General features: G+C 43.2%; 1 long non-coding RNA gene across 50 annotated transcripts in view; it reads left to right on the forward strand.

Annotated features, from left to right (window-relative positions):
- Window positions 1-21,819, forward strand: part of LOC147341448 (uncharacterized) — a 406,396-nt gene that overhangs the window by 285,839 nt on the left and 98,738 nt on the right. For 4 of the 50 annotated variants that reach the window (XR_015158744.1, XR_015158739.1, XR_015158737.1 and 1 more), the window contains exon 3: window positions 19,921-19,948. The exons of the other annotated variants lie outside the window; for them this stretch is intronic. This is a non-coding gene — a long non-coding RNA (uncharacterized LOC147341448). The remainder of the gene's footprint in view (window positions 1-19,920; window positions 19,949-21,819) is intronic. 50 annotated transcript variants of the gene reach the window in all.

The raw sequence follows: 21,819 nt of genomic DNA on the forward strand, positions 1-21,819 counted from the left end.
AGGTAGCACACAATTAAAAAGATACTAATATGTATTACTCCTTATTTTAAGTTTCCTGTAGCCAGTTTTTTTCCCACAGAATGCTTATTTTTCCCCCCAGGCTTGTTGTAATTTATTTGTTATTCCCAAGCAATAGCTTCAAAAGTTTTGCATTTTATAACACTCTTGATAAGAAAATAAAATTTAAATAAAAATACATTCTCAACAACACGTTTATACACAAATTCATTACATTGTTTTGATAACTTTTTCAAACTGGACACTGTAAAAACAAATATCTCCTGGCAACATATTTTCTTTATTCTTGAAGAATTGTATCCATATCCAACCTATGGTTGTGATGAACCAAGATAGTCCAGAGGTAGTGTTGGCTGATATTTTCAAATCTGTTAATGAGGAAGATGAAAGTGAGACAACAGAGATGGCAGGGCAAAACTTCATTTATTCATTAGTGATGTGAGCAAACTTCTTGTTAAATTAGATGACAGTTCCCTGTGTTGGGAAGATTCCCTGGAGAAGGAAATGGCAACCCACTCCAGTACTTCTTGCCTTGAAAATCCCATGGACGGAGGAGCTTGGTGCAGGCTACTATCCATGGGGTCGCAAAGAGTCGGGCACAACTGAGCGACTTCACTTTCTTCACTTTTCAAAATACTGGAAGAATATGTCTTTCCATTTTGTGTTAGGTATCATGTAATAGCTACAGCTCCAACACAAAATGCTCTTAAATTTAATTCAGTGGATTACTTTGCCAACAAAGGTTTGTCTAGTCAAGGCTATGGTTTTTCCTGTGGTCATGTATGGATGTGAGAGTTGGACTCTGAAGAAGGCTGAGCGCTGAAGAATTGATGCTTCTGAACTGTGGTGTTGGAGAAGACTCTTGAGAGTCCCTTGGACTGCAAGGAGATCCAACCAGTCCATTCTGAAGGAGATCAGCCCTGGGATTTCTTTGGAAGGAATGATGCTAAAGCTGAAACTCCAGTACTTTGGCCACCTCATGCGAAGAGTTGACTCATTGGAAAAGACTGATGCTGGGAGGGATTGGGGGCAGGAGGAGAAGGGGACGACAGAGGATGAGATGGCTGGATGGCATCACTGACTCGATGGACGTGAGTCTGGGTGAACTCCGGGAGTTGGTGATGGACAAGGAGGCCTGGCATGCTGCGATTCATGGGGTCGCAAAGAGTTGGACACCACTGAGCATTTGATCTGATCTGATGAACACTTTTGCTGTCACTTTTTTAAAGTCTAGACAACCGTGTGATAAATCAAGTCTTGATTTCTAGCATATTCAAATTTCCATGTTGTAAGGCATGCCCCACCCATTACAACTGGGCACTAACTGGACTGAATTGTGAAACTATAATTGTAAAGTAACTGAACGAGGAGTCAGAAGTGATGGGAAAGAGCATGCTATTACAAGGTATTTCCATTGCATAGACAAACACAAATAACCTTGACAGCATAGAAAAAATAGTAAGATGTAGTACAGGAATTAGGAAAAGGGTTTGGAGTATTAAACCTTTCTTTTAATATAATTTGTATAGTGCAGATATGCATCATTGAACTTTAAAAAACTTTATATTGGGGTGTTTTTTGATTAACAATGTTGTACTAGTTTCAGGTGAACAGCTAAGGGATCCAGCCGTACATATACATGGATCCATTCTCCCTCAAACCATGCCCCGCCCGCCCCCCATTCAGGCAGGCACATTACATTATAACAACCGGCTCACAGACTATCTGAACATTTAATAATTGACTCCTGTGAGCTAGAGTAGGCCAACTTCAGCACATGGGTAAGGAAACAAATTTTGCGGGACTTCTATATGGGCTAGACACTGCATGTATCACTTCTTTTAACAACGCTGCTGCCGCCGCTAAGTCACTTCAGTCGTGTCCGACTCTGTGCGACCCCATAGACGGCAGCCCACCAGGCTCCCCCGTCCCTGGGATTCTCCAGGCAAGAACACTGGAGTGGGTTGCCATTTCCTTCTCCAATGCATGAAAGTGAAAAGTGAAAGTGAAGTCGCTCAGTCGTGTCTGACCCTCAGCGACCCCATGGACTGCAGCCTACCAGGCTCCTGCGTCCTTGGGATTTTCCAGGCAAGAGTACTGGAGTGGGGTGCCATTGCCTTCTCCGACAATAACAGTATATAATTCAATACCACTGGCTGTTATTCTACGTACTTCTGGCAAGGTCTCAATCCCCTCTTGTGTCTTTTTAAATCCTTCAGGAAGTCTCTAGTGGGCATCTCTCATATGATTATGAACAAGTCTGCTCTTGCCATGTATTGCTGCTGCTTTGCTGGAGTTAACTGGGTATCCACCTGTTCTTATTATCTCTCTTTAACGCTCTGCTGCTTTTGCTGCCACTACTTTCCTGAACTGTCATGGCTCCTCCTGACTCTGTTGCTCTTCTTCTGGGTATTGACAACAAAGCACAGACGTGTTCATGGTACCAGAGCACCTGAATAGTTTGTCCCCAAAGCAGAGGAGAATGTGCCTCTCATTTGTTTTATATTTTTTTGGAAGGAGTCTTCAGAGCTGCTGGTAATCTTACCACTTTTTTTTTTTTAAAATAATCGTTTTGTTTCAGAATAGTTTTTAGATTTACAGAAAATTTGAGATGGTAGTACAGGGAGTTTCTTCTATTAATATTTTATATTATTGTGGTACCCTTGTCACAGTTAATGAATCAATATTAATGCATCATTATTAACTAAAGTACATGCTTTATTCAGATTTCCTATTTTTCCTAACGTTCCTTTCCTGTTAAAGGGTTCCACCCAGGATACCGCATTGCATTTAATAGTCATGTCTCTTTGGATTCTTCTTGGCTGTGACAGTTTCTTCTAAGACTTTGTTTTTGATGACCTTGACAGTTCAGAGGATACTACTGGTCAGGTTTTTTGTGTAATATCCCTCAAGTGAAATTTGTCTAATGTTTTTCATGTTTCATGTTTAGACGTGGGTTTGTAGTTTTGAGGGAGAAGACCACAGAGGTAGAGTGCCCTTCTCATATCAAGGGTACCTGCTGTCAACGTGACTTATCACAGTTGATGTTGAACTCGATCATTTGGTTGGGGCAGTGTTTTTCAGATGTCTCCACTATAAAGTTCGTCTTTTTTAAAACGCCTTTCTATATGGTATCCTTTGGAAAGTGAAAGAAAGTGAAGTTGCTCAGTTGTGTCCAACTCTTTGCGACCACATGGACTGTAGCCTACCAGGCTCCTCCCTCCATGTAATTCTCCAGGCAAGAGTACTGGAGTGGGTTGCCATTTCCTTCTCCAGGGGATCTTCCCAACCCAGGGATTGAACCCGGGTCTCCCACATTCCAGGCAGATGCTTTAACCTCGAAGCCACCAGGGAAGAGCAAAATATTTCTTTGAGCCCCCTTTTTTGGGGGGGGCAAGAATACTGGAGTGGGTTGCCATTCCCTTCTCCAGGAGATCTTCCTGACCCAGGGATTGAACCCGGGTCTCCTGCATTGTAGGCAGACACTTTACCGTCTGAGCCACCAGGGAGCCACCAAGTCACAATACACAGCCAGTGTTTAAGGAGTGGGGAGTGTCTTGAGGGTAGAGTATCGACATAAATTATTTGGAATCTTCTCCACAGGAGACTTGACTCTCCTCACTCATTTGATTATCTAATCATTTATATTAATATTAGTGTGGACTCATGGGTATTTATTTTAAACTTTGGGTTATAACCTAGTATAGTCCTCAATATTCATGGGTTCTGTATTTTTGAATTCGCCTACTTGTTAAAATTTATGTTTAACTCCAAAATCAATACGTGTGGCACAGTCATGGTCGTTTGCAGACATGCAGGAAAATAAACTTGAGTAGCCTGACATGCATGTTTCCAGCTGAGGTTGAACAAGGTGATGCTCTGCCTTCTTATTTTATAAGTAAACAAGTAGCCTTTTCATGGTCTATTTAGTGTCATACTTTCCTTATTTTTGTGGGGGTTTGTTCATTGGTAATTTCAAAGTTTAAAATGCATTCCAAGTTTAGTGCTGAAGTACCCCCTAATGTGTTCCTGTGTACAAGAAGGCTGTGATGGAGGGAACATATATGTGTTAGATAAGCTTTGTTCTGAATTACAGGCCATGAGTTTAATGTCAATGACTCAATATATATAAATAAGTTGCCTGTAAGCAGAAACCCACATAAAACAAGCTTATGTGATTATTGGTTAAAGAGAACATTGTGATCAGAGGCTTGCAGGAAAATAATCCTGTATTTACCCTAGGAGCAGTGGTTCAGTATTCACCAATTTGGTGCTTGTGGAGATGTTATAGAACATAACTACCATGATTAAATGAATAGTCTGTTCTTTATAAACTTCTTGCTAAAATGGTTCTCGTTTTGGCCATTGGAAACACTTTCATTTGACTCTTGCATCTTTTTGTCCCTTTTGATATACTGTCCTCAATCTGTCAGGTTTTTCCCCCAAAGCTTTATTAATTTCTGGTAATTCCTTAATTTCTTGTCCTATTCCTAGAATCAGTCATTTCTCCAAGGAACCCTGGTTCTTTTTCTTGGAGAATGGTATTGGAAACCAAGATCTGGGCCCTAGGTGTGTTTGTTGCTGTTGAGGTGCCATCACTTCTAGGCCCTCTTAGCTGATAGAGTAAGGAGATACGTGTACGAACATGACTTGGTACAGATATACATATATCTATAAATACTTCTATATGTGACCATAATCTGTATGAAGCTAAACATGAGTTTAAACTGATGTCTTCAACTCTGTTACCATATGGATCATTCTAGCCTCTTCCCTTAATTGTCCATAACCTCCTATTCAACAGCAAGAAACCTAGCTCTCATCATCTGTCATCCATGTACTTAATTGTTCAATTCTAGTACACATGTTGGAGAAGGCAATGGCACCCCACTCCAGTACCCTTGCTTGGAAAACCCCATGGATGGAGGAGCCTGGTGGGCTGCAGTCCATGGGGTTGCTAACAGTCGGGTACGACTGAGCGACTTCCCTTTCACTTTTCACTTTCATGCATTGGAGAAGGAAATGGCAGCCCACTCCAGTGTTCTTGCCTGGAGAATCCCAGGGACGGGGGAGCCTGGTGGGCTACCGTCTATGGGGTCGCACAGAGTCAGACACGACTGAAGCGATTTAGCAGCAGCAGCAGTATACATGTAGAGTGGATTCAGAATTATTAACCTTCAGCCCTGTGGGAAACAACTTTCTCAGAGTGTGCTGGTTAGGTACAGTTCCTATTATTTTTAGTAGTCTAGTCTCCACTCACTTCCAAAGTTACTTAGCTTGACACTTTTCCTTCCCTTACAGCTTTGAGTAATACTCTTTAATGTCCTTATTTTACACTTTTCCTTCCCTTACAGCTTTGAGTAATACTCTTTAATGTCCTTATTTCATTCTTCCTTCTTCAGACATAAGATGTGGGATTGGGCTAGGAAACAGATCCAGGTGGCAGACATCACACTATACTCAGGATCCCTGATGACTAAGCTATTTTACCCCCTCCTGATCTATCTCCTGATTAAGGTCCGTGTGTCTTATTCTTTCCTGTACTGCAACTCTTCTCCAGGCACTTCCTCACCTTAGGCAGAAATAGCTTTCTTTTGGGTTGTTTACAGATTGTACCAGATGTACCCAAACGTGTTTGAGTCCTAGTTAGATACAAACTGTGACCCTAGTTCTACATGCTTCATCTCATTTAACTTCACTTAATTCTCATACAAATAGTTCCTAAAATTTATTAAGCACTTTCTATTGTCAGGCATTTTCTAGGTGTATTAGAAGTGTTAACTGGATTAAATCTCAACATCTTATGAGGTGTGTGATCTGTTAATAACCTGCCATTTTAAAGGTAGGAAACAGAAGCTCAGGGGTTAATTTGCTCAGGGTCATACACTTCAAAGTCTGTGCTCTTTCTATTATACAACACTGCCTCAAGTTACATAGTACCTAAACCTGAAACTTATGATTAAAAACAATTAATTTTATGTCTTTCTTTTTTTTTGGACAACAATTTTTAGGAATTTAAGCCATTGTTGGCTATAGTAAAACATAAGGCAATCTGGATGGATATTGATGCATTGTATTTCTTGTATAATTTGTCCCACATCTTTCTAAATCTTGCTGTACCCACACTCTTTAGTCAAGGTAATTGAGCAGAAAAATCCACAAAGAGAAGGAATACTGCAGATGACCAGAAACTGTTTTCCTAGTTCTGTTCCTCTCCCATCCTTAGCCATGTTTGAGATGTTTGTTGAACTGAAATGTTTATCTACTGAGCATTTTACACAGGCATTGTGCTAGATGCTAGTAGGGAATAGAGAAATGCGTCAGGGATGGTTCCACGGTTTGACCTTTCAGCTTGGTGGGGAGGAACAATGTGTATCTAAAATACAATTTTGAGTTCTATGGAAAGGGAATACAGTTCTGACTTATTAACAAGCCCCACCTGCTCTTTTGGGGGCTTTATCTTCGGTACTAGGCTTGATTCATCTTCACATTAGCATGACTCTCTGGTGATTACCAATGATCTGGGTATTGTGGGAATGTTCTGAAACTCAGAAGGAGGCCAACCTGGGATTCCAAAGTCACTGTGGATCACCCACATTATTGATTATTACAGGTTGGCTCTGGGCCTCTGTAGAGGGTTAGTGCTCCCAGTCCAGCAGAGGCCGGATATGGTGCTTTGCGCTTGCCTTGTTTCTGTTAGCACTCACTGAGGGACAGTCTGAGCTTTTCCTCATTTCCTTTTGGCTCCCAGATCTCTACACCACCCCCCCCCCCTTTCAGGTTGGCATTTCCTTGCTTCTTCAGCATCCACTTTTTTCTTCCTACTCTAATTAGTAGGTTGGTGGGAGGTAGCCTCAGAAAGGGGAGGCTTTTCCCTGTAAATGCATTCTTTGCAGCAATCCAGCCATTTGGGCTTTAATTGACTTCAGAGGTCCCCTCAGTGCTTTGTCCTCTGTGCATCAGGAAGTTAATTACTTAATAAACCAAATGGGAGTCTTTCAGAAGTGCAATGTTAGTTCTTTTCATTCTTTGAGCACAACTTGGGCCAGGCTAGAATACTCCAGTCACCATGAAAACCAGCCTAAGACAAACATGGGCAGCTGGAGAAGTCTGTGTTGTGCGCTCCACACTTAGGAGCCCTCTTTCCTAGTGTGGCCTGTCATAGACCCCCAGGGCCCCTTCCTACAGCACCTCCCTGGGGCTGGCCATCTTTCCATGCCTGACCCTACACTTTGACTCTTTTTTAGTGGTCCTTTCTATCAGAATAGGCTTTGTATTTCATTTCTAGGAGGTTCTATTCATTTACTCTGATAAAGCAATTTACAATAGCATTAACAACAAACACAATGGAATCCAATCCTTAGAGGCATTCTGCTAATTTTGTTGTTGCTGTTCAGTCACTAAGTCATGTCTGACACTTTGTGACCCCATAGACTGAAGCATGCCAGGCTTCCCTGTCCTTCACTATCTGCCAGAGTTTGCTCAAGCTCATGTCCATTGAGTCGGTGATGCCAACCATCTCATCCTCTGTCATTGCCTTCACCTCCTGCCTTCAATCTTTCCCAGCATCAGGGTCCTTTTCAATGAGTCAGCTCTTGCTTTATACCAATTCATGAAATCCACCCAACAACCCTGTGAGGTTGATTGTTCTTATGGTAGCCATTACTCAGATGAATAAATCAAGGCCCAGAGAGGTTAAGTGACTTGTCTAAGACCCCACAGCTAGCCATCAGTGTAGCTGTTATTTGAATCTAGGTTGTCTGGCACTGGAGCCCATGCTGTCTGAATCACCAAGTTGTTAGACCCAGTGTATCTTACTAATGACTGATAATGACCTGCTGTGGAGACATGTTTGTATACGTTCTGAGTCTTTTCCCAGAGTGCTTGCACATTTATTGAGTATCTACTATGAGCAAGATTACATTTTCATCTTAACAGTGACATTTAATGCCTTAATTCTTAGGTGTGATGAATGTAGGCATCATGAAAGGATTAAGGGACAATTAAGTGTTAAATTACCTAGTGTTGATTGTAAGTACACCAGTATTTTAGGAGATGGAACTGTGCTAGGGTTGAGTAGGTGAAGATAAAGGAGGGAGAAGGTATTTTTGGCAGGGGGTACTAAAACAGCAAGAAGAGGATTGAAAAGAAGGTGAGAAGGGGGCAATAATGAGATGCACTTAGCTAGCACAGTGGTTTCCAAGTCTCTGTAACTGGGAGTAGAAGCTCCCAGACCCTGTGGCCATAGCTCTTCCTGCTCTATCTGCCAAGGAATATCTCTAGCAGAGAAGGCATGTTGTTTTATAATAACAGGTAACAATCCCAAAGAAAGTCAATGCCAAAGAATGCTCACACTACTGCACAGTTGCATTCATCTCACACGCTAGTAAAGTAATGTTCAAAATTCTCCAAGCCAGGCTTCAGCAATATGTGAATCGTGAACTTCCAGATGTTCAAGCTGGTTTTAGAAAAGGCAGAGGAACGAGAGATCAAATTGCCAACATCCTCTGGGTCATCGAAAAATCAAGAGAGTTCCAGAAAAACATCTGTTTCTGCTTTATTGACTATGCCAAAGTCTTTGATTGTGTGGATCACAATAAACTCTGGAAAATTCTGAAAAAGAAGGGCATACCAGACGACCTGACCTGCCTCTTGAGAAACCTATATGAAGGTCAGGAAGCAACAGTTAGAACTGGACATGGAACAACAGACTGGTTCTAAATAGGAAAAGGAGTATGTCAAGGCTATATATTGTCACCCTGCTTATTTAACTTCTATGCAGAGTACATCATGAGAAATGCTGGGCTGGAGGAAGCACAAGCTGAAATCAAGATTGCTGGGAGAAATATCATAACCTCAGATATGCAGATGACACCACCCTTATAGCAGAAAGTGAAGAGGAACTAAAAAGCCTCTTGGTGAAAGTGAAAGTGGAGAGTAAAAAAGTTGGCTTAAAGCTCAACATTCAGAAAATGAAGATCATGGCCTCTGGTCCCATCACTTAATGGCAAATAGATGAGGAAACAGTGTCAGACTTTATTTTGGGGGGCTCCAAAATCATTGCAGATGGTGATTGCAGCCATGAAATTAAAAGATGCTTACTCCGTGGAAGGAAAGTTATGACCAACGTAGATAGCATATTGAAAAGCAGAGACATTACTTTGCCAACAAAGATCTGTCTAGTCAAGGCTATGGTTTTTCCAGTGGTCATGTATGGATGTGAGAGTTGGACTGGGAAGAAAGCTGAGCGCTGAATAATTGATGCTTTTGAACTGTGGTGTTGGAGAAGATTCTTGAGAGTCCCTTGGACTGCAAGAAGATCCAACCAGTCCATCCTAAAGGAGACCAGTCCTGACTGTTCATTGGAAGGAATGATGCTAAAGCTGAAACTCCAGTACTTTGGCCACCTCATGCGAAGAGTTGACTCATTGGAAAAGACCCTGATGCTGGGAGGGATTGGGGGTAGGAGGGGACAGGGACAACAGAGGATGAGATGGCGGGATGGCATCACCGACTCGATGGACGTGAATTTGAGTGAACTCCGGGAGTTGGTGATGGACAGGGAGGCCTGGCATGCTGTGATTCATGGGGTCGCAAAGAGTCGGACATGACTGAGCGACTGAACTGAACATTTGTTGAGCACATGGTTCTACAACATTTGCGAGAATTACTCTGTTTAATCCTCAAAACAACCTTAGGAAACTTGGAAGTGTTAGTCTCCCCACTTTAGCTGAGGAAACAGAGGTTTAGGCATGCTAAGAGCTTGCCCAAGGTCACAAAGCTAGTAAGAAGCAGGTCTGGAAGATGATCCCGGAGAACCTGGCTCCTGAGAATGTGGTCTTCCTCATAAAGCTATACTTGCTCCGTTTGGGCAGTACTACTTTGGGCAAGCCTCTTGTAACCCCTTGGTAAGCCCCTCCCCTTGCTTTGTTAAGCCAGACCTTGTGTTGGCCAAAAAGTTCCTTCAGGTTTGTAAGATGATGCAGAAAAGCCCAAATGAACTTTCTGGTCAACTCACTATTGAAGGGACTACCTTTGTCCTTGGTGCCTATCACCTAGGCCAGAAGCAGACCAAGTAGCCTCTTTGAATTTTTTTCCCCTAGGGCCAAACCTTGGTTTTCGGCCCTCGATGTCATCCCTACTCTTCTGAAATTCAGCACAGAAGCAAGACCAAAGAAAGTTGGGCCCTCTCTCCTTAAGTTTAGAGCAGGTCTGGCGTTATTTGTCGTTGCTAGGTTTCTTTACCTTGGACTCAACCATGATCCTGTTAGGCTTTACAAGTGATGAAGAGTCCTTCTTGTTAGATGCTTGAAGAGGAAGACTTATTTCTCAGAGAAGGAAGCAATGGAAAGAGCAGTTTTCTTTGGATATATATAGAACTTTTTACATATAGAATTTTTTCTTGTCCTCCACCAGATGCTGTATCTCCTAACCTGGTGTACATATTGGGTTCTTGGAGGCCGTTTTGATCCTTAGCCTTCACAAGAACTTCTTTATTGTGGACTTGGAGAGAGAGGCTTGTGCTTTCCTTTGGTGGTTGGGCAAAGCCGTTCAGTTCAGTCGCTCAGTCGTGTCTGACTCTTTGTGACTCCATGAATCGCAGCACGCCAGGCCTCCCTGTCCATCACTGACTCCCAGAGTCCACTCAAACTCACATCCATCGAGTTGATGATGCCATCCAGCCATGTCATCCTCTGTCGTCCCCTTCTCCTCCTGCCCCCAATCCCTCCCAGCATCAGAGTCTTTTCCAATGAGTCAACTCTTAACACCACAATTTGTTGCTCTGGTTTTGTTTTTCCCCACCATGCAGCATTTGGTATCCTAGCTCCCTGACCAGGGACCAAACCAGCGTCCCATGCACTGGAAGCACAGAGTTTCAACCACTGGACCACCGGGGATGACTATTGCTCTGTTTACCCTGGAGGATTAATAGTCCAGCCTGTCGTCACCCAGGAGTGTTGCTCTTTCTTTCATTAATGAACTCAGTGGAGAGTCCCAGTCCTAACTCTGCATCTCCATGGAACTGCCTTTCTGATCCTTGCCACCTGGGACCGGTGAAATGGGAGTTAAGGCTCTTAGAACTTCTGTTACTGTCTCTTTCACATGTGCCCCCTCCTCTCAAGATTCAGAAACTGGTTCACACGGGGAGTTACTTCCATTGAATTTACCAAACTACAGCAGAAAGCAGCCTTGTATTTTCTCTCTCACCTCTTTTCTACACAGCTATGTTGGAACATCCTTGGCAGAGAGGATTTAAAAAAATTTTCATTAGAAGATAACTGCTTTGTGATGTGTGTGGGTTTCTGCCCATACATCAACATGAATCAGACATAGGTATACACATGTCCCCTACATGACCTCCCTCCCACCCCATCCCACCCTTCTAGGTTGTCACACAGCATGGGGTTGAGCTCCTGCCTCATACAGCAAATTCCCACTGGCTCTTTTACATGTGGTAATATATGTTTCAATGCCACTGGCAGAGAGGATTTAACAGTGTATTTATTGCCCCAAGTTTGCCCCTACCCAGAAAAGGTCAAGACTAAAAACATCCTATTCTTAAGTGTATCCCTGTTCTCAACAAGAATTTCAAGTTCTAAGAAATAGCAACAAAGTCTCAACCCCCCCTCCAAATCCTCCCTTCCTTGTTTACACAGAAATAGGCTTTATTTAGCAGTCTGTAGGTGGTCATTCGGAGAAGGCAATGGCACCCTACTCCAGTACTCTTGCCTGGAGAATCCCATGGATGGAGGAGTCTGGAAGGCTGCAGTCCATGGGGTTGCTGAGGGTCAGACAGGACTGAGCGACTTCACTTTCACTTTTCACTTTCACGCATTGGAGAAGGAAATGGCAACCCACTCCAGTGTTCTTGCCTGGAGAATCCCAGGGACGGGGGAGCCTGGTGGGCTGCCGTCTATGGGGTCGCACAGAGTCGGACACGACTGAAGCGACTTAGCAGCAGCAGCAGCAGCAGCAGGTGGCCATTACAAGTCCTTAAGCAGCTGGATAACAGTGGTGTTCCCCGAGGGTTGATCTGGCCAGAGCCAATGGCTGATATTTTGCAGGCTGTGTGGTTGGTGTGTCGTTTCTCCTTGCCTCTGCTTTTGAGGTGTGAGAGAGCCACAGAGTGTAGGTGAAGGAACCAGTATGGCCGTGTTCCCATAAAACTAAAGCAACAGAACCAGGAGGTGGGCTGGATTTGGTTCACGGGCTGGAGTTTGCCAACCCCTGGCACAGTAGGAACTGAGTCAAGGAGTTTATTTGTCAGTCTCACCAATAAGCCAAGTCTTGCCTTGGAAAGGGGAATGAAGGGTTGCAGAGCGGCCACGTGGGTTTCCCTTGTGGAAACTTCCAAAATGAAACTGAAACCTGGGAAGTGCTTGTTCTTCTGATGGGGACCATTGACAGACTGGGAAGAGAATGTTTGTGGAGAGAGCCTTATCTTTGGAGATGCAGAGCTGGAGGTGAAAGTGGCAAAAAGGAAAACTAAGATTCTCCACCCTTACCAGCTCAGCAAAGCACTGCATGTAGGAGGTGTGCAGTGGGAATCTGGGATACCCTTGCAGGTAGGATGCAGTGAGTGAGTCATCTCCTTGGAGGTGAAATTTTGGCAGTGGAGGAGTCTAGTCTACAGAGTGTGGCCTGGAAAAGAGCAAAGTATCAAGGCAAAATACTTGGAACATTCAGTTTAAGGTCTATAGAATTATAAGATGACAGAGGCATAGAAGAAAGATGGGAAAAGTAGAATGAGGAGGAGACAGTGTTGGTAAGTGGCCATGCCTTACTTACTATGATGCTTGGCTCCCTGACAGACATACCGGAAATAGACTGCTTACTCCCAGATAACTATAAAAACAGAAAGCTCAGATCCTCCTGAATCAATTGAGTGGAGGGGGACAGGAGGCTCCAGGGAGTCTGTGGACCTTCCAGACAGACCCAAGGTTGGTCCCTTTAAGGCTTCTCCCTTGGTCCTGCCTGCAACTTCAGACAAGATCAAGGGAGATATTAATAGCACTGTGTCAGCTGCCCCAAATTCTATCTAACAATCCCCAACACTAAAAACGTCAAAGCCCTGAATTTCACATTGGTGTTGGTTTAGATGCTAGATCAGATCAGATCAGTCGCTCAGTCGTGTCCGACTCTTTGTGACCCCATGAATCTCAGCATGCCAGGCCTCCCTGTCCATCACCAACTCCCAGAGTTCACTCAGACTCATGTCCATCGAGTCAGTGATGCCATCTAGCCATCTCATCCTCTGTCGTCCCCTTCTCCTTCCCCGAATCCCTCCCAGCATCAGAGTCTTTTCCAATGAGTCAACTCTTCCCATGAGTTGGCCAAAGTACTGGAGTTTCAGCTTTAGCATCATTCCTTCCAAAGAAATCCCAGGGCTGATCTCCTTCAGAATGGACTGGTTGGATCTCCTTGCAGTCCAAGGGACTCTCAAGAGTCTTCTCCAACACCACAGTTCAGAAGCATCAATTCTTTGGTGCTTAGCCTTCTTCACAGTCCAACTCTCACATCCATACATGACCACAGGAAAAACCATAGCCTTGACTAGATGAACCTTTGTTGGCAAAGTAACGTCTCTGCTTTTGAATATGCTATCTAGGTTGGTCATAACTTTCCTTTCAAGGAGTAAGCGTCTTTCAAATTCATGGCCGCAGTCACCATCTGCAGTGATTTTTGGAGCCACTTTATTATTTAGAAAAATAAAGTGTGACACCGTTTCTACTGTTTCCCCATCTATTTCCCATGAAGTGATGGGACAGGATACCATGATCTCCGTTTTCTGAATGTTGAGCTTTAAGCCAATTTTTTCACTCTCCACTTTCACCTTCATCAAGAGGCTTTTGAGTTCCTCTTCACTTTCTGCTATCTGCATATCTGAGGTTATTGATATTTCTCCTGGAAATCTTGATTCCAGCTTGTGCTTCTTCCAGTCCAGCGTTTCTCATGATGTACCCTGCATATAAGTTAAATAAACAGGGTGACAATATACAGTATTGTATATTGATGTACTCTTTTCCTATTTGGAACCAGTCGGTTGTTCATGTCCAGTTCTAACTGTTGCTTCCTGACCTGCATACAAATTTCTCAAGAGGCAGATGAGGTGGTCTGGTATTCCCATCTCTTTCAGAATTTTCCACAGTTTATTGTGATCCACACAGTCAAAGGCTTTGGCATAGTCAATAACGCAGAAATAGATGTTTTTCTGGAACTCTCTTGCTTTTTCCATGATCCAGCGGATGTTGGCAATTTGATCTCTGGTTCCTCTGCCTTTTCTAAAACCAGCTTGAACATCAGGAAGTTCACAGTTCACATATTGCTGAAGCCTGGCTTGGAGAATTTTAAGCATTACTTTCCTAGCGTGTGAGATGAGTGCAATTGTGTGGTAGTTTGAGGATTCTTTGGCATTGCCTTTCTTTGGGATTGGAATGAAAACTGACCTTTTCCAGTCCTGTGGCCACTGCTGAGTTTTCCAAATTTGCTGGCATATTGAGTGCAGCACTTTCACAGCATCATCTTTCAGGATTTGGAATAGCTCAACTGGAATTCCATCAACTCCACTAGCTTTGTTCGTAGTGATGCTTCCTAAGGCCCACTTGACTTCACATTCTAGGATGTCTGGCTCTAGATGAGTGATCACACCATCGTGATTATCTGGGTCATGAAGATTTTTTTTGTACAGTTCTTCTGTGTATTCTTGCCATCTCTTCTTAATATCTTGTCCTTCTGTTAGGTCCATACCATTTCTGTCCTTTATCGAGCCCATCTTTGCATGAAATGTTCCTTTGGTATCTCTGATTTTCTTGAAGAGATCTCTAGTCTTTCCCATTCTGTTGTTTTCCTCTATTTCTTTGCATTGATCACTGAAGAAGGCTTTCTTATCTCTTCTTGCTATTCTTTGGAACTCTGCATTCAGATGTTTATATCTTTCCTTGTCTCCTTTGCTTTTCACTTCTCTTCTTTTTACAGCTATTTGTAAGGCCTCCCCAGACAGCCATTTTGCTTTTTTGCATTTCTTTTCTATGGGGATGGTCTTGATCCCTGTCTCCTGTACAGTGTCACGAACCTCATTCCATAGCTCATCAGGCACTCTATCAGATCTAGGTCCTTAAATCTATTTCTCACTTGCACTGTATAATCATAAGGGATTTGATTTAGGTCATACCTGAATGGGCTAGTGGTTTTCCCTACTTTCTTCACTTTAAGTCTGAATTTGGCAATAAGGAGTTCATGGTCTGAGCCACAGTCAGCTCTTGGTCTTGTTTTTGCTGACTGTATAGAGCTTCTCCATCTTTGGCTGCAAAGAATATAATCAGTCTGATTTCGGTGTTGACCATCCGGTGATGTCCATGTGTAGAGTCTTCTCTTGTGTTGTTGGAAGAGGGTGTTTGTTATGACCAGTGCATTTTCTTGGTAAAACTCTATTAGTCTTTGCCCTGCTTCATGCCGTATTCCAAGGCCAAATTTGCCTGTTACTCCAGGTGTTTCTTGACTCCCTACTTTTGCATTCCAGTCTCCTATAATGAAAAGGACATCTATTTTGGGTGTTAGTTCTAAAAGGGCTTGTAGGTCTTCATAGAACCGTTCAACTTCAGCTTCTTCAGCGTTACTGGTTGGGAGATAGACTTGGATTACTGTGATATTGAATGGTTTGCCTTGGAAACGAACAGAGATCAGTCTGTCATTTTTGAGATTGCATCCAAGTACTGCATTTCGGACTCTTTTGTTGACCATGATGGCTACTCCATTTCTTCTGAGGGATTCCTGCCCGCAGTAGTAGATATAATGGTCATCTGAGTTAAATTCATCCATTCCAGTCCATTTTAGTTATCTGATTCCTAGAATGTCGACATTCACTCTTGCCATCTCTTGTTTGACCACTTCCAATTTGCCTTGATTCATGGACCTGACATTCCAGGTTCCTATGCAATATTGCTCTTTACAGTATTGGACCTTGCTTCTAACACCAGTCACATCCACAGCTGGGTATTGTTTTTGCTTTGGCTCCATCCCTTCATTCTTTCTGGAGTTATTTCTCCACTGATCTCCAGTAGCATATTGGGCACCTACTGACCTGGGGAGTTTCTCTTTCAGTATCCTATCATTTTGCCTTTTCATACTGTTCATGGGGTTCTCAAGGCAAGAATACTGAAGTGGTTTGCCATTCCCTTCTCCAGTTTAGATGCTAAGTTGTGTCCAACTCTTGTGACCCCATGGACTGTGTAGCCTGCTGGCCTTCTCTGTCCATGGGAATCTCCAGGCAAGAATATTGGAGTGGGTTGCCATTTCCTACTCCAGGGAATCTTCCCAACCCAGGAATCTGCATTGCAGGCGGATACTTTACCGACTGAGCTATGAGGGAAGATGCATATTATTGTACTACAACTCAAAGAATCTAGTCACTTGTTTTCGAGCCTTGGACTGCAGTCCTAGCTAAGACATGTAACAGGAGGAATCCTCCTAAACAAAACAAAGCTGAGCCTATTAACTACTGTCATATGCTACCGATCAGTTAATGCTCATACTAGCTTGTTTTGAGGTGAGCCATTTCTCAGTCTGGGCTTTCCAGGTGGTGCTGGTGGTAAAGAACATTCCTGCCAATGCAGGAGATGTAAGAGATGTGGGTTCTATCCCTCAGGTTGGGAAGATCCCCTGGAGGAGGAAATGGCATCCTACACCAATAGTCTTGCCTGGGAAATCCCATGGATAGAGGAGCCTGGAGGGCTACAGTCCATAGGGTCGGAAAGAGTTGTACATGACTCAGCATCTGAGCAACATTCCTGAGTCTAGTAAGAACCTTACCCTTCTCCCCCAGGAGTTCTGAAGCTCATGGGCTCCTACTGCCTTTGTAGTCCAAGTGTTCTTAGAGTGCTTCTCCCGACTCTGGAGCTCACTTTGCTCTTTCATAAGGCTAATTCCCTGTAGGACCCCAGACACCAAAAATAATTTTCTTTTGGTACAAATCATGACCCCAGACCCAAACCTGAGGATCCCAGATGAAGCCACATTTAAGGCTTCAAAGACCAGTGCTGGTAAGCCTGATCAAAAAATCTGGCCTCTTGATGATATACTGGGTTGGCCAAAACGTTCATTCGGCTTTTTCTGCAAAATGTTGTGGGAAAACCCGAATGGACGTTTTGGCCAACCCAATAGTGTTTTAGTTCCCCCAAACACCACTCTCTGTGTTTATCCCCTAAGTTTTCCAGGCCATGTTGGAGATTGGTGAGGCTAATTTGTGTACCTCTATACCCTGCTTATCTCTAATCAATTGACAACAAACATAAGGAATTAGATGGAGATCAATATTGTACCTTTTACTACTTCTTGTTAGTGATAATAACAAAAAATTTATTAATGCTGTGCTAGATATTTTGTGTCATGTTGTCCCTTATATCAACCCTATGTGGTTGATATTAATAGTCCCATTTTATATAGGAAAAGATTAAGGGATAGAAATATTAAATAGCTTATCCAAGATTACTCAGTAGATGGCAGAGCCAATGTAACAACCTCAGTGACCTAAGTCCACACATTCTATTATCCCTCTGCCAGTATCTAAAAAAAAAAAACAACATTATCTGTTAAAGATGGACCAGGGGATATGGTTTAGGCATGATAAAGAATGGGGCTTACAAATGTCCCAAATTAAGATTAGCTATAGGTTTTGAAGCTGAAGAATAGAGGACTTCTTTTGCAGTTGAGAGTCCCCAGGCAAATAGGCTTACAGAATGGAGTCTAGAAGCTGGGCAAGTGATTGAGAGAAAAGCAGACATGCCCACATTATCTTTTCAGTGAAGTGACCTTAAACTTTTTGGTTTATGTTGCTCAATTAATGTTTGCGATTTCTACTTTGTGGGAATTCTAATACTGTTCCTTCTTTAGCACAGGAGCAGTAGCCTCCCCTTCGCCCCTTTCAGGGAGACAGGAGGCAGGACCTAGTTGATGCAAAGGGGATGTTACAGAGTGGATATCCCAGGCATGTTGACTGTGGCCTATTTAAATGTACAAGACAAAGAATTTCTCCTCCATCTTCCAGAATCTCTCTCTCAGCACATCTTGTTAACTGCTCTGATTTGCAGTGCTTCAGCCTCACCTATTTTGGTTCTCTGTCCTGTCTCTTGTGGAAGAAGAACAAGACAATAAGAAAGTAATGTTGAGTAGATGCCAAGAAGAAAATAAAACATGGTAACAGGAGAGAGAATGGCTGAGGGATTGGGAAATATTGGTAGAAAAGCCATCAGAAAAGGAGGTGACATTTGGGCTGAAACCTGAGTGGTGGCCAGGCAAAGATATAGGAGAAGAGGGTCCCAGATGGGAGGAAGAGCAGGTGCACAGACTCAGGCCTGGGAACGAGTTGGCAAGCCTAAAGAACATAAAGAAGGTCACTGTGGATGGAGCTAGTGATGGGGTGGGGGCAGTGAGCGTATGAGAAGAAGCAGGTGGAGTCTAGGTCATTCGGGGCCTCATGGACCAGGATACGCAGCTTGGATTGTGTTCCAAGAACAGTGGGAAGTCCCTGCTGGCTTCACCAGTTGGCTTCTGTGGTTTGCCTTTGGGGCCTCTGTGTCCCTCATCCTGCTTCTTTCTAGAGTGAATGATGCCCAGTTTTCTCTGTCCCAGGGGAATGCTTGGATCTCGGGTGGTCTAGAACCATCCATTCTGTGCTGTCACTGCCCCTTCCCAGTTTCACCTCCCTCTGTCCTGGCTCTGAGTGAGAACCCCTCATCATTCTTAACAGAGGGGCACAGCTGGAACTTGGGGGATCAGATCAGAAAAAGACACCCCCTCTGAGATGGAAAACAACAGGAATCTTCCTGGAGTGGATCAGTGCCATTTCTTGTAGCAGCATCTCAAGACAGGAGTGAATGTGTAGCTGCGGGTGTGATCATGTCCAGTGCCAGGCAGGGCAGTGTCCCCAGGAATATGTCCACCTAGGAGGGAATTCACAGCACAGACTCTGCAGACAGCATCCATCATTTCAGCCTGTGCTTCGCGAGGAGATAGCAGGATGATGGAAGGTTTGGGTGTCTAAGAAGGAGTTTTGAAAAAGGTGCTAGAGACTGAGACTTCTCCATGTGTCCAGGGCACGGAGACTATGTGTGAGGCTCTGAGTCCTTAGAAAAACAGTATAGTAAGGATTTGTGTTTGGTTCCACTGGAGTGGGGTAAAACTGCCTGTAGAACTCTCTAGCTCCTCTTTTTCAAATTCTATGTGCACCAAACTGCCATCTTATTGCCAAGCATGACTACTCCAATTGTCATGTTCTCTGGTTCACAAAATGTTTTTCAGATATCCTAAAAATAAATAATGGTAAGTAGTAAACACTATTCTTTATACAGATCAGAAAACTTAGGCCCAAAGAATCACGTTACATGAAGCCATGAACCTAGATTTAAATGGATGTAGTTTATCTTTATTTTCTCATCTTTTGAGTTGTTTAATGAGTTCAGTTTTCTTCCTGGAGAGTAGGCTAGTGGGCCCAAGTATTCCGGCTGTTAGGTCTATCCCACCATCTGTCCCTCTAAGTTGGTGGTCCAGGTTATCGGTCGGTTTATTTCAGTTTGGCTACTGTGAACCGGTCCCTGGAAGCTGGGGAGGTTGACAGAACAAAGGGGCTCTAGAGTGCCAGACCCTGGATTGTGGTGACCACACCAAGGTGCAGACAGACTCATAAGGCCTGGCTGGAAAATAGTCTGCTGACCTTTCCCATACTCTAAACAAGATCATTCTGCTGTTTCCACTTGGTTTTCAAGCTGCTTGAAAAAGAGCAAACAACTCTTAACTTCACTTAGCCCTTTTGCCAGCTGGAGATGCAGCATGGCATGGGGAGCTGATTAAAATGAGGTGGTGCTTTATAAACCAGAAGCCAATTGACCTTAACTGTGTTTCTTCCAGCTTTTATATGTCACTGCTGAAGCTGTAGGTAAGTGATTTGCTGGTCTCAGCTCTGGAGAGGTTTTATATATTGTTCATGTGGTCATAATTCTCACCCATTTTCCTTTCATACTTCTCAGTTAGGGGAATAATTACTGCCTTGGGTTCCTGCTTTTGGGGTATTATTATGTGATTCATTGAAAAGCCAGATTTGTCTGTCCTCCTTTCTTCCTTCCTTCCTTTCTCCTTTTAACATCTCTTTGTTTAGAAGAAAGAAATCAATTTTTGAATTGATTTCAAATTGCATTTGAATTTGGAAAATTAAAACAGATGAACAGCAAAATACCATTATTTTTAGAGCTCATAAGACAAAGCCTGGCTGACTAGGGGTTTTGACTATTGGTTCTTATAACAAATGGCTCCTTTAAGATGGCACCAAAGTCAATACTAATGGTTATTATGATTAAGTACAGCTCCCTTGGCGTCAGTTTCCTGCTCTCTGGCCTCCCTCCCTTCCCTGCAGTACACACACATGGACTCTGTAAAGTCAAACGTCCCTGAGATGCACAAGGCCAAGGAGAGAAAGTTTGTAGCTGCCCCTTCTACCTCCTTTTGTCTTCCTTCTGCCTAAAGACTCAGTGTAGTGGCTCTGCCAGGGCCCTCACTTCAGTTGCCCCCTCCCCTTGGCTTGTGCTCACCCTCTAAATGTCATCTGAGCTTAAAGCATTTCAGGACATTTTAAGATTCTCCTTCCATCTCCCCTTTTCTTGAGATCATCTATCCTGGGCCCACCTTTTTAAGGAGTCTGCTCTCTGCCAGGTAACCATGAGGTCAAATGCTTACAGTAAAGTTTCATAATGGTTTTCAATGTATTTTATGTCTGAAATAGCATTCAGCAAAGAGTATGACTAGTTTGATTTTTTCAGGAGATTTTGTGGTGGATGTCCTAGAGAAAGCAGAGATACTTCTTTAGGTGCCTCACATAATAATTCATGTTTGTACAGGACTCAACCTTGTACCAGTTACTTTCACATTCATTTTCGTTTTTTCTTCCAAAGAGTATTGTGAGGTAGGTGAAGTTATTTTTTCATATAAAAAATGAAGAAACTGAGGCTCAAAGATTAGGCAGTTTGTCTGATGTTACGCAGCTAGTAAATGGCTAAGCTAACACTGGAACCCAGATCACTTGATGTAAAATTCCCTGGGTTTTTGGCTTTGCTACACTGTCTCATAATCATTTATCTCAATTTTTGAGAACTAATTTTGCATGGTCCTATGGGGACACAGTGAATGAAACAGACATAGTCATATCTTCACTGGAGCTTATTATGTTCAAGTATATGGAAACAGACAAAATGCAGGTAAATATATTTTTTAAGTTGCAAATGAAAGAAGCCAGAGGTAAAGAATATCAGTGGAGGAGCTTCTCTACATAGGTCTCTTTGGAATCAGGTGAAATTTAGGCTGAGGCCTTGGAATCAAGAAAAAGCTAGTCAGGAGGGGTGGAATCCAGGCAGAGGATGTGTAAAGAGGCCTTGAGGCATATTCATAGCATACAAAGGGTGGCTGCGCCCCTTCCATGTCCTCAGGAGCCACATTTTGTACATACATTTAGAGCTTGATGAAGTCTCCTCAGGCATTATAACACCATCCTGTCAACCACATATACCAGTTCCCTTACACACTGGGGGCTCATTTGCTTTTTTACTTTAAGAAGGACCTTTAGCAACTAGGCTGACTTTTTTCCTCACTAAAACTTCACAAGGTTTGCTGTTGAATTTGGGCATTTCTCCCAAGCTGCATCTCTAGCCTCACCTGTCATTTTTACAGATACTGTGTCCCAAGTATGAGATTGTGGTTGGTGCAGGCAAACCCATCTTCACTATTGGAGACACACCTCATGAAGGCTGCACTGACATG

This window comes from Bos grunniens, chromosome X (genome assembly GCF_055505025.1).
Source record: "Bos grunniens cultivar Pamir isolate PY7600 chromosome X, Bosgru_T2T1.0, whole genome shotgun sequence".
NCBI classification, from domain to species: Eukaryota; Metazoa; Chordata; class Mammalia; order Artiodactyla; family Bovidae; genus Bos; species Bos grunniens.